Source organism: Gallus gallus, chromosome Z, assembly GCF_016699485.2.
Source record: "Gallus gallus isolate bGalGal1 chromosome Z, bGalGal1.mat.broiler.GRCg7b, whole genome shotgun sequence".
NCBI lineage: Eukaryota > Metazoa > Chordata > Aves > Galliformes > Phasianidae > Gallus > Gallus gallus.
In genome coordinates, this window is record NC_052572.1 from 69475505 (window position 1) to 69488222 (window position 12718).

General features: G+C 39.5%; 1 protein-coding gene across 1 annotated transcript in view; it reads right to left on the bottom strand.

The window, feature by feature from the left end:
- The window catches only part of LOC121106454 (leucine rich repeat and Ig domain containing 2), a 75171-nt gene extending 66660 nt beyond the window's left edge, over nt 1-8511 (bottom strand). The window contains exon 1 of the mRNA XM_040656148.2: nt 8454-8511. The gene's annotated coding sequence lies outside the window, so the exon portion shown is untranslated. The remainder of the gene's footprint in view (nt 1-8453) is intronic.
- Nucleotides 8512-12718: the final 4207 nt, after the last annotated feature.

The window sequence follows — 12718 nt, forward strand, 5'->3', positions numbered from 1 at the left end:
GCATAGGGATGTCTTCAGCTGGAGCAGGAGATGCTCCCCAAAGCTCTGTTCTGCATGGTTCTTTGAAGCCAGCTTGCCATGGTTCTACAAAAGCATATCAGCACAGTTTATTTTCCATTGCTGTTGATCTCCATCATCACAGATTATCTCAACTGTGTATGAAAGACTGTCTGGCCACTTCTGAAGGAAGAGTTTATGTGACTATTTACAGTAATTTGATCACTTCTGCAGCAGGAATAGCTTAGGGGAGTCTTTGTTTCACTTCACCCAGTGAGTACTTAAGCATACAAGCTAGAGTAGACACATCAGGAGCTTCCTCAAGGAAAATCTTGAGACCTGCCTGAAATTTCCACCTGCAGGGCCCCTCTAACAGTCAAAGAAATCTTTGTGTTGGTTCAGTTAGTTGCCCAGTTCTAAGCAGGTCTATTGTCACCAATCATTGCCTTATCTCTGCTAACAGCTGACTGGGCTGCTCTGAAATCAAGAACTCAGGTGCACACAGTCACCACCCTGAAGCTAGCTGCACTGTGTTTGTAACTACTTGTCAAACTTGATTTTTGTCTTTCTAATTTATAGCTTAGGCTCCACAACTCTTGCCACCATCACTAACGAAACTAAAGTAAATTGAACAACTGTTTCCTTTGTCATGTTTCCAAACACTTGCTATAATCATATTTTTGCCTTGCATTTTTTTTTTTTTATTTTTTTATTTTTTGCTGTTCCTTGATTATACCCCCCTGCAATATTTTCCCCAGCTTCTGCAGCATTAGGAGTGGTCTGAGGATAACCTAGGAAGTACTGGCTATTCAATCTGCCAAGGAATAGAGAACTTCCAGATGGCACTTCATTTCTTCCAAGGTAACAGACAATTTCACAGTTCTGAGTTGCTAATGCTGAAAATATTGACAGCTATCTCCCTTTGGCCACACCGTCTTTGTGGGAAGCATCAAGATACTGAAATGAGGACGTGAAACTTGGGTTTAACTTACTGACTATCACATCAGAGGCAAATCCAAAAGACCCTGGATTTATAGCTTGAGGAGGCAGCACCCTATTCCCAGGATGCTCCAACATTTCACATTCTCTTTCTTCTTATTTCTGAAGCTACAAATCTGCTGTGCCTGCTTCTATGTGCAGAATTCTTTGTGCCTTGGAAATAATAATTTACGATATAGCAGCAATTAATTTCTAATTAGATAGAGATACGAGTTATAGCAGCACTTTCTTTCACAGTGATGGTTCACTAACACGCAGCTGAATAGGCTTTTCATAATCCTGGAAATTCTCAAACTGCAACCAGGTTAATAACTACATCAGAGCTATGAACTTATTGGCTCCTACTGGATTCCTTAAATCGTTACCCTGTGTCAGTGAAGTACAGGATAATTTCCAGCTGCTCTCCTTCTGTATTTTCTCGGATTGCTATGTTAAAAGCGTAGCTTTCAACAATGATCAAGTGTAGAAACTGATCTGAATTTTCTCTGATTGATTATAATCAACGGCAAATTATAACATACAGCATCTTTAATTCCCACTAGTGTACCTATTCAGTTCTTTAATTTTGCAAGTTCCTCCTTAATCAAAGAGCGAGCTGAGGATGTGGGGCTGAAAGTGACAAAGCTGGTGTTATTGTAGCTATTTTATAAGCTCTGCGATTTAAGCTGGTGTTCTAAGTCCAGCTACTGCTGAATCCTGCTGGGCAATTTCAGAAGAAAGGACTGTAACTTGAGAGATAGAGCTAACCACTGATGGCTCAAGGGCCCATCACTCAAGAAGAGGAGCAGGCTGCTTGCTGCCTGCTAAGAGGACTTTTGGTCTAAGGGCTGTTAATCCGGCACACTGCACCAAACGCAGACAAAAAGATTCTCTTGAAATTAAGAAATAAAAAAAAATCCTCTTTGTGCACCCTTATGTTCCTCAGTAAAGAATGCATTTATTGCTGCTGCTATTTATTTATTTAGTTTCTGTGCCTGGAATTCTACGCAAACAGCACTGGCTATATAGCTCTGTGATATCTTATAATAAGGCCAACTGGGGAATTTTTCTGCAGCATCTCACCCTCCCTCCCCTGACGCCCTCTCATGCATCACACTCTCCTGAGTTTTAGGCCGGAAATTAGGCTGGCAGAGCGGTAAGCCTGAGATATAATCAGCTGAGTACCATCAACATCCCCATACTGTGTTCGCTGTGTGTAAAAATAAAAAGCACTCCTCCTGCTTAGCATCCCCCCAGCTTCTGCGTGGAGTCTAATGATATCTGAGAGACAGCCCCTTTTGTTTTTCATTGGCAAGATTTCTTACCCCCTGCAGCTGAATCGGTCTTCCCTAGAGCCATCAGAAGTGGTGGTGAAAATCTCCTGTCTCCAGGCCTGATTTTGGAGACTCATTCTTGCAATCCCTCGCATCCTCGTGAAGTGTGTCCCCAGTGTCAGCCAGCGTGCTATTGATACAGCCTGAACGTTAATGTGTTATTCATATTTCTCTGAGTTCATCAGTGTCTCAGCTTGTTATTCTCGCTGTTCCCTGGAATAATAGAGCTTAGTGAGGCAATTTATGCTCAGCTTCTGCAGCGTGTGCAACTAACATATTCTATTCGAAAATATTACGGAAAAAATAGCAACTAAGTCTAATCACCTTCTTCCCTCCAGGGATTTAAAGCACAATAGCATTCTAACTGCACTCACTTAACTGCTTTTTGAAATAACACTTTTGAGTGTAGAAGTGCTCAGATGCCCCATTCAAAGGAGCGCGTTCCCCTCCTTGCATGGGCCTTAGCTCCTGGTGAAGACTCACTTATAGTCATGTCTCATGGGTGTAAATAAAGAATCCTGCCTCCAACATCAGCACAGTCAAAATGGAGCATAGGCAGTCAAGTCCTTAGCATCCTTACCATCATAGACACCTTGTCAATGCCAGCATACTGACACATTCACTTTTCACAGACAAGAGGGGAAATGTCTGTGCCAACATAATCTACATTACGTATTTAACCTGCTGTTGAGAGTTGATTCAAAATATTAAAGGATTATAATGAAGTCATTTCTAGGGCTGGCTGCCCAGCATAATCCACAGCAAACTCCCCTCTTTTGTCAGATTTCAGTGCTGAATTGCCTACTCAGTGCAGTGCGTAGACCTGCTCTCATCCTCCCATGCATGCATGAGATCAAATATTGTGAGGCACAATAGGAACAGAATAACTAATTAGATATTTTAAGTTCCTCAGTCTCCATCTTTTGCTAGGTAGCATCTCAACTGCCAAAAACACATGTCAAAATACACGTGGAGAAATTTTAGGCCTAGACTTCATGTAACATGTTATAAAGAAGAACTTAGAACAACTCAATTGACAGACATCTGCCCCCATTACACAGATGATCCAGATTTTTCTGGCCACTCTTCTTGAAAACATAAATTCTTCTTACTTTAATCTGCCAATTTAGAAAATGAATTGGACTAACAGGAAAAAATAAATCTGCTTCACATTCCCATTCAAAGAATTCAAGAACATGTATGAGTGTATGAGTGACTAAATCTACACTACCCTTGTTTCATCTTCAGATGTTAATGCAATCCTTCTCTGTTTGCATTACTTTCATGTGAAGAATACAAAGGATTTATATGCTAATTTCCCTCAGCTTTTAGTAAGCAGGACACAGGACAGCAGCAGACAGAAACTGCATACAGTACACAGATTCTATGTCAAATTTGCAGCTATGGTCCCTTGACACCATTCAATTTCCAAGTAAGCACTGTGGTTTGGCATTTCTATGTCACCTCCCAAATCATTAAATGATCTGATGGACAAGGGCAAACTTGATTTTTATAGCTAAAAATTGTATATCTTCCCCAGGTTAAAAATTGTTTATCTTGCTCAGTTTGCCATGTCACAGCTCCATTGTTTAGATTTGTCAAATAGGAACAGTATGGCCGATACCCATTCTTGCACTTTGATATCATATAGCCCTGTGAAGTACTTGTGATTTTCTGTGGGATCATCTCCACTGAGGAACCTTCTAGGATCCTCCAAGCATTTAAGAATCATGCTTCATATCAATAGGCCATTTTGTACTTTGAACAACTTTTCAAACCAAATCAACCAATTTTGCTCTACACGATGCTTGATCAAAATTCTAATAAAATGAGCACAACTCAAACAATGGACTTGGGATTCCTCATCCTCTTGCTGTACTTCATGACGCCAAAGAAGGTTTTTTTAGCTTTGTATTTGGAAGCCAGCTGTGCTATATCAAAACCAATAGTGCATACGCTAACCTTAACCTGTGCTTTGAATGTATGCACGAGAAATGGATTTAATGCTACAGAGGTGAATTGAACATCTGAAAGTAAACTAGAGGAGTAAAATCCGTTTCACTCCTTTGTAGTTAAGCCATCAGAAATGCTTGCTTTGGGGTACCTGAGGACATCATTGTCCTTGCCCTGCTGGCTAGCTTCATGCTGGTGTGACAGAGGAGCATGCTTGAGTTAGAATCATAGAATCGTCTGAGTTGGAAGGGACTTATAAGGGTCACCTAGTCCAACTCCCTTGCAACGAACAGTGACACATATACTTTGATCAGGGTGCTCAGAGCCCAGCCCAGACTGACCCTGATTGTCTTCAGAGATGGTTGAACGCTGCAAGAACTCTGACATCTTATTTGACGATGAAATCCTACTGAAAGGCACAATAAGGAGCCAAGACAGTGGATTCTGTTACCTTTGGATATTCTTTACTCTCACAGCTCTCTTTTGTTTTCAGGGGCTGATGGGCTGATGCTCTGCTCTTCATGTAATTCCACTGTGAACATCTGCAAGGTGCAAGGACAACTTTTCACCATAAGCACCACAGAATTTCTAAAGAGTGTGCTTCAGGTCTGCTAGGTCATTTGTAACTCAGGAATGGTTTTCATTTGGAAGACTGTCACCTAGAAAGATATCTGGGACACTCTAGGTGGTTTTAGGAATGATAATATAACTAGCACAGTGCAGCTGCTGTTGTGGTTGTCCTATGGGCTGTACCTCCAGTGTTAACATGAGAAGAAAAGATCTGCAGTATTTTAATACTAAGTATGAAAAGAAGGTATCTTGCAAGATTTAACAAATGGGCAGAACTATAAATACAGATTTTCATGAAAAACAGACTCTGAAAGTAGGAAAGCATGCACAGACACAATTCAGTAGTTTGCTGCTTCTGTGATCTACTCAGGAGCTCGAATAATGTGAATTAGGACCAGCCACGGGATGCTTTTTCCTATCTCCTTGTATTATTATGTCAGCACATGTAGGGTTTCAGGGAAATGAAACAAATCTGCTCCTGCAGATAGAGCAAAATTGAGCAGAGATGACTTCTTACAGAAGGGTACCTCTAGGTCTTGAAAAGTCATTAGAAAAAAAAGATAAAAGTACAGCTCCTTGTTGGAACAGTTTCCCCATTTCTTGTGGAAATGCAAGCAGAACTACTTGATAAAGAAGGAAAGGGAAGTGCACTGAAACAGAAGTGTAAGATCTTATTTGTAATGCCGCATGTACATTCTGTTACCCTCAATTCTGTATATTAACCAAAATACCATAATTTTTCCTTTCACATTATTTTGCTTCAGCTGCTTCCCACCAAGATTTTCACACAAAGACTCAAAAGAGCCACAAATTGTGAGCTCTAATTCTGTCACTGAAAAAGGAAACAGATTTAAAAACAAAGCAAAGGATCAGCAATAGTGGGTAGTATTGTTTATCACTTACAATTTGCACTGAAATATATCTGGACTTTCCAGATGGTGTAGAATTAAGTGCAGCTCCTGTACCAAGGCTGAATCACACAGCTGACAATGTGGCTGAGTTAGTCATGGAGTCAGCAAGAGTAAAAGGAACAACTGCATTTTGGACAACCTGGCCATCCAGGTGACCGTGATGTGCAGGTGCATTAGATGCAGATCTGCCTCTCTGTGTGGTGTCTGCAGTAGGGTGTCCTGCTGCCTCTTGCAGCCGCTGTCTTCTCCACTGTATATGTCCTACCAGCTTCCATATGAAAGTCTTTGGAGAGTAACCAGTTCAGTTGCAAAGCACAGTTACTCAAAATTTGAAAGGGACATCATAAACGAATTATACCACAAAACATTACCTATGACATTTTTGACATCGGTTTGGAAGAGAGAGAGAGAAAAAAACCCACAAAGCCCCCCCCCCCAAAACACAAATTCAAGGTGCAGTGTTATTTCTATTATGAAATCAACTTTCCCTAATGGGCTGCAGTTCTCACAGCACAAGACAAGATTACAAGATGATGTACTGTGCTTTGCTGCTTTCTGATCAACAAACATGTTTTCTCTTTGTTTTAATTCTGGGAAAAAAAAAAAAAAAGTTATTGTTTTATGCCAGCCATTGTGTTTGTCTTTATGAAATTTATGATTTAAAAGAAGATAAAAGCTGCTTTGCTATAATCATAGGCGTCTAAAAAATTCAATCAGAAGATAATTATAATAACAAAAGCTCTTTCAGATTCAGTGAATTACAACCGGTAGGGTAATCACTGTTTCAGGAAAAATAAGGAGGTTTTTTTTCCTTTCAGACAAGTAATACGGTATAGAAAGGTTGTACTATCTATCTTTATTGAAGTTGCAGGATGAGAATGAATTGAGTTTAACATAATTGACAGGCATCCTAGGGAAATAAAAAAGAGAAACAAGATTTGTTCTTGGTCTATGTGACTCACTTAGGTTTAATGGGACTGTGAACACATTTGAACTGTACTCTTTTCTTATGCAGCAAGTTATTTCCAGTAGACTTACCCTAGATTACAGCTCAGAGCTCCTTTGATAACGAACATAATTTTATTTTGGCTAATGTGTGACAAATAATTAGAATTTCCCTTTAATTTTGATAAAATCTGAGTGAGAAAAGGGCACTGCGAGATTTTGTCAGTCTCCAAACATGCTGGCTGAAGCTCTGCATGCATCTTTCAGTGAGATGCACCTTAGAGTCGTAGATGCTCAGATAGTGCCATGTGAAAGAAAAGACATCTGGAGCAGAGGGTTATATTACAGTACAGGGCTATGAAGAGGCACAGCTATGAGAGAATTCTACAGTGCAATGATCTTAAAAATTTCTATACCATTAAAAGAAGAAAACTGCCTTCTGTTATCTTCGTTACCTCATTCAACTTTGCTTGCCACAGAATACCAGATTGGATCAATCAGTGTACCCCTCTACACATTGGCTTGCTTATGTTTAACCTGTGGATTGTTCAAGGGAATGTCCATAAAATGAAAGCAGGTCTTTTACTTCATAAACTTTTCATCTTCAGTGAACTTGAACGTGGTCCCTTAAATGTTTCATGGAGAATACTGAAATGTTTTGCAAAACATTGCTACTTTGGTAGTATGCACATAGAACAGAGATGAACCAGGATCATGCTATTCAAACAAAGAACATGAAATTCCTCAAGCTACAGAATTAATGAAGTCTTGTGTTCAACACTGTAATCTATCATGTTTTAGCTGTCATCTGCATTCTTCAACAAGAAGAAAAAAAGTGTAATTTGCAGACTCTCTGAATAAACAGAGAGCTTGATTAGGATCCTTCTCTCCTTGTAGCCTTGTTTGCACAAAATTAATAGGAAATTACTAGCTTTTGAGATTCCACTCGATGCTGATTTATTCTGAAACTGAGAAGCTTGTTCAAACTCTGTTGGTAGGAGATCAACTCACAGCCAGAGACCATGGCCACCATAGCTTCAATTTTTTAGAATGCTATCACAGCTCCCTCTTCCAAGCAGTGTGTGATTTGGAAAAGATAGAAGACAGCAAACGCCTTTGGCAGACAAAGGTGCACAAAGAGACAGACTGAAAGTAATGGTCAGAGGATAAGAAGATTGTAGCATGCATGTCAGCAGTGCCTCCTCTGTACAGCTGCTGTGGGAATTATGGAGGAATTTGAAGGATGGCGAGATAGTGCTGCAGGTGTTCGCAGGAAGATTCTAGTATGAATCAAGGGGCAAACAAAAAGGATGATAAAAGTGATTGACTCAAAATTACTTACAATACTACGCCAGCCTTAAATACCAGCTTATAGAACCAAAATTTGGGCAATTTTGGAGAGTTTTTCCATTCACATTGAATACAATCTGATAAACAAGCACCCCTGCTACAAATTTACTTGCTGATGTCTTTAAACAGGTTAATCATTTAAATTTCCACAAAGCCTTCTTAAAAAAGAAAACATTTGGATAATTCCAATGTGAAATATAAAAAATAGTTTTCTTTTTGTAAAGAAATGCTTTGATTTCAGCCATCACACACCTACAGCAAGAACTTACAGCTCCCTTTACTTTTTGTTATGCAAAGAACTGCAAAACAAGCACAAGTACCTTAAAGCATTAGCAGCATTTTTTGCACTGCACTTTAAAATAAACGTACAGCATGACTTGATGAAATGCTTCTGAAAAAAAACTTCAACACTTACGATCCCTAGCAGTCCCCTGCAGTGGACTCAAAGCCTCATTGTTGAGTGGAAAGAGGGGGAGAAACAGAATTCAGTGGGAATTTAAAAAAAAAAAAAAAAGCACAAGAACAAGAAAGATGGCTTTCCCCCCCCCCTCCCCACTATTTCTCACCTTCTGTAGCTGAGAATGAATCAGAAAGCCAATTTTACTGCTTAACGTATTGGAAAGTCTTTGATCAAAGCAATGAAACCAGGGGACTGAAGAACTGATTATAAATTATATATATTATTTTAACTAGCTATTATCTAAATAGTAGAAGACTTGCTAGGCAAAGACTAAACTGGGCTCTTTTATGCAAGATAATGAGCGCCTAAATATTTTTCTCTGTAGGGAAGGTATATGGCAATAGATGATTTTGTTCTAATCTCAGTACTTTTTCTTCATTCCTGCTTGCTATTTTTCCTTGCTGCTTCAATGTTTTCAAATCTTCCACCTCCCACTAGTAGTACGGATGGATTCCAGACATGCCACACAGCAGAAGATAAACTGATATCCTGTCCCTTTGCAGTCCTCAGTTGTTTTATTATTCACTGTACTAGCAAAAGGATCAGTCTTTCTGTGTGACAGCTGTTGTATTTTAAAGAAGAGCTTGAAAAAAATAAATAAAAAAACCCCGTCACAACCTCAAAACATATGAATTCCTTACTGCTAGCTGAGAGGAGGATGGAGAACTCATTTCAGAAGTTGTTTGCTAAAAGGCATGAACTCGGAAAGAGTCAGTCCTGATAACTCACTTATGTTTTCCACTGAATAAAATATTTTGACATTTTCGTGGTCTAAATGAGAGACGCCGAGAGCTGTTCACATGCAATTCAAACTCTAGTGAGCAAGTTACTGCAGGCTGGCAAGATTTCATACCAGCAGCTTCCCTTGTCAGGCCATCTTCCAGTTCACTGTGGGTGCAGAGGTGGAAAAGGCAGCAGAAAACCCCCACACAATGGACTCTCCAGAAGGTCCTGATCATTGCGGCACATGGTTGGAGTATTCTTTCCCTCCCTGCAGCAAATGCCACTAAGCATCCATTCCTCATAGCCATGCTTTCAAATCGCCTTCCACTGCTTAATGATTACCTGGCCAGCAACGTCTGTTGGAAAGGAGTATTTGCAGAGGTGCCAGAAAACAATGGGAGTTAATGCAGAATCATAGAATCATAGAATGGTTTGGGTCAGAAGGGACCTTTAAGATCACCTAGTTCCAACCCCCTGCTATAGGCAGGGACATCTCCCTCAAGATCAGGTTGCTCAAAGCCCCATTCAGCCTGGCTTCGAATGCTTCCAGGGAGGGGGCATCCCCAGCCTCTCTGGGCAATGTAATGTAAGATGCCTACAAGCTGGATGCCACGCTCTAATGAGGACTATGTAGGTACACATATGCCTCCTTTTTTCCTGGGATGTTTTTCACCATTCTCACACCTGTGTTACACAGGAATAGCAGAGATGGGGAAAAATGAAGGACAGCACAGAGATACAGTTGTATAAATAAGAAGGACCTGGTTGCATTATTGCATGCATCAGTAAATGTTAAGAGCTGACCTGCTGGAAAGGAGCTCTGCAGAGAATGGAAGTGCTATGTACTTTTCTTTAATTTTAATGCATTTTGCTATGTATTAGGCGGGAGAGAAGGAAAGATACATGGGACTGAAAGGAAATTGGCTGATGGTAAGAGGGGGAAGAAGAAGGAACTGTGTAGGAAATAATACCGAGAGAAGAGAAATAGAGAAAGGGAAAAGTAGGACAGGTAGATGCGGCAAAATCAGAAATCAGAAAATAAAAATGAAGCAAAAGGTTGAAGAAAAGGAGAAAAGGACAAGAAAGAAACAAGATCTCAGGAAGAAAAGGAGATATGTGAAAGATGAAAGGAAAGAAACATGCTAGAGGTGCCATCCAGGGAATCCGTGACAGGCTTGAGAGGTGGGTGCATGCCAACCTCATGAAGTTTAACAAGGCCAAGTGCAATGCATGGATTCAATTTTATTCACTTACTTGAACTCTAGATTTCATTTGTTTTTTGGTGCTGTTTACAAACAGTTATTGGGTAAGTGGCACTTTACAGGCATGTATCAACTGTCTTGCTAAGGGTTAGAAAAAAGCACAGTAAAGGAAAAAGGTTGTTGAAGCAAACAAAATCAGTGCTGAGTGGTCACAGATTTTTCCAAGACAGTAAAATATTATTATTGCCTAGTGGGAAGTAAATTAAAGGATTGCAGTGTAAATTAACAGCCACAGTGGGTTGTTGCTGCATAAAAAGGGACTTTTCAGAAGGATTTTAGAGAGCATTTTTATTTATTTATTTATTTATTTTAGCAGAAATGGCACGGAGACAGTTATACGCTGAGGAAAGAAAGTATGAAAGTAAAAGCTTCCCATAAAGATGGAGGAGCCTAGTACATCAGAACTATGGATGTATGCACTGCAGTGGAGCAGACGGCCAAACGAGAGGGTGGAATGGGTAATTTGCTGAGTGGACTGGAGGTGGCATGGCTAATGCCTGATGCTTCATAGCCCATTTGATGATAACTCTTTCTTCCCACACATACCTAATTTTTTAACAAGTGCCATATCTGTAAAATGAACTCAGGCTCATTCATTTCCACTTAAACACCTTTCATCCAAGTTTCATATGAGTTTGGAAAACAACACTTTCATCCAGCCAAAATGAGGTGTTCTGAAGAAAACAATATTCACATCACAGCAGAAATGTATTTGATCTTCGAAGTGCTGCTGCCATTACTTCTGGAAAAAGTGTTGACAGGGACTCTACATCACAGGAGGAAGGCAAAAATTAGGATATATTTGTATTTTGTCATCACATCAGGATCAGAGGCAATAAATTAATCTCTGCGTAGGAAGAAGGCAAAAAAAAAAAAAATAGGCCATGTTAAGAGACAACTATTTCTTTCCCTTTAAAATAGAAAGTGGCAAGTAAGATAAAAGTAAAAGCTCTATTATTTTAATTAAAATATATGTACATACTTGAGTGCGAATAGGAATCAGAAATGAAATCCTGCAGCTTAGAAGTCAGATCTGTATGAGTATTTCCTTTAATTATCCTTTTCCAAAACAAGCTTTTTTCAATCCAGTTTTAGAGCAGAAGTCTCTCACAAGAACATCAAAGCACACAGAAGCATTTTTAAAGCAACCAGACACCTTAGCCTGAAAAGGTTAGTGAAGTCTAGTACACCAAAATTTATCACAAAAGTGTAACTTGATAACTGTGGTGTGTTTAACAGAGAAAAGGAAGCATTTTCAAGGCTCTTGCCATTCCTGAGGACATAGCTGAGTAAGGATTTTTACAGAAGGTAAAGAACAAAGCAAAATAAAAAAGAAAGAAAAAAAGAAAAAAGAAAAAAAAGAAAACCCTCTTTACTGCTCACTGAGTTACTGTCTCAAAACTGAAAGGACAAAAAGAACAGTTCTCACAGAGGCTCCTTCTTAAACCTTCACAGCTGTTTCAGAAGCGAACGTAAGTGTCCCCTTAGGCTAACCTGGTTTAGGAACCGAAGTCCCAATTTCCAGCATGATAAATATGTACCTACCTCAGAATGTGAGATTTTCTCCTTGAGTCTGTAAGAGCTTATTGGAAAGCCCACACAGTAGACTGCAATGCAGAAAAGAAATACAGATACAAGCCCTCTCTAAGAAGCAGGGCAAACTGTTAAATGCAGTAAGGTTCTTTCTGTTTTGCTGACTTCTTCACTGTAGCGACATTATTCTACCGTGTAGGCAAGTGAACTCCCCCCAAAAAGGACATTTCAGTGCTTTTGAAAATGTCTGTTCTCCATCGCCATGACATTTAAAAACTCACAGAAGAGAAAGGAGGAATAAAAGTGCAGAACTCAAGTTAAAACTCTCCCTTTTTAGCCACTGTGTTGATACATGCTGAAGATGGATTGGTCATGATTAAAGGCGAAACAGTTCTTATTCCCACCAATTAATTATGTATTTAATATAAATTAATCCTTATTTAATGAGGTCTGAGTCATTAGAATCAAGTTTGCATAGATACAGATAGATAGACAGATAGGTGTAATTGGTGCTACAAAAGTGAAACTTTTATGTGTGAAATGAAGGTCAGAGCTAGAGATAGTCACAGTTTTATTATTAAAGAGATGCCAGACTCATTACTGATATACTGCCCAGGGTATCACTGTGATAATTCCACAGTTGAGGCTCCTGGGGGGGTTGATTAAAAATGTAAATGATTGCTTTTCTTGCTTGGACACACT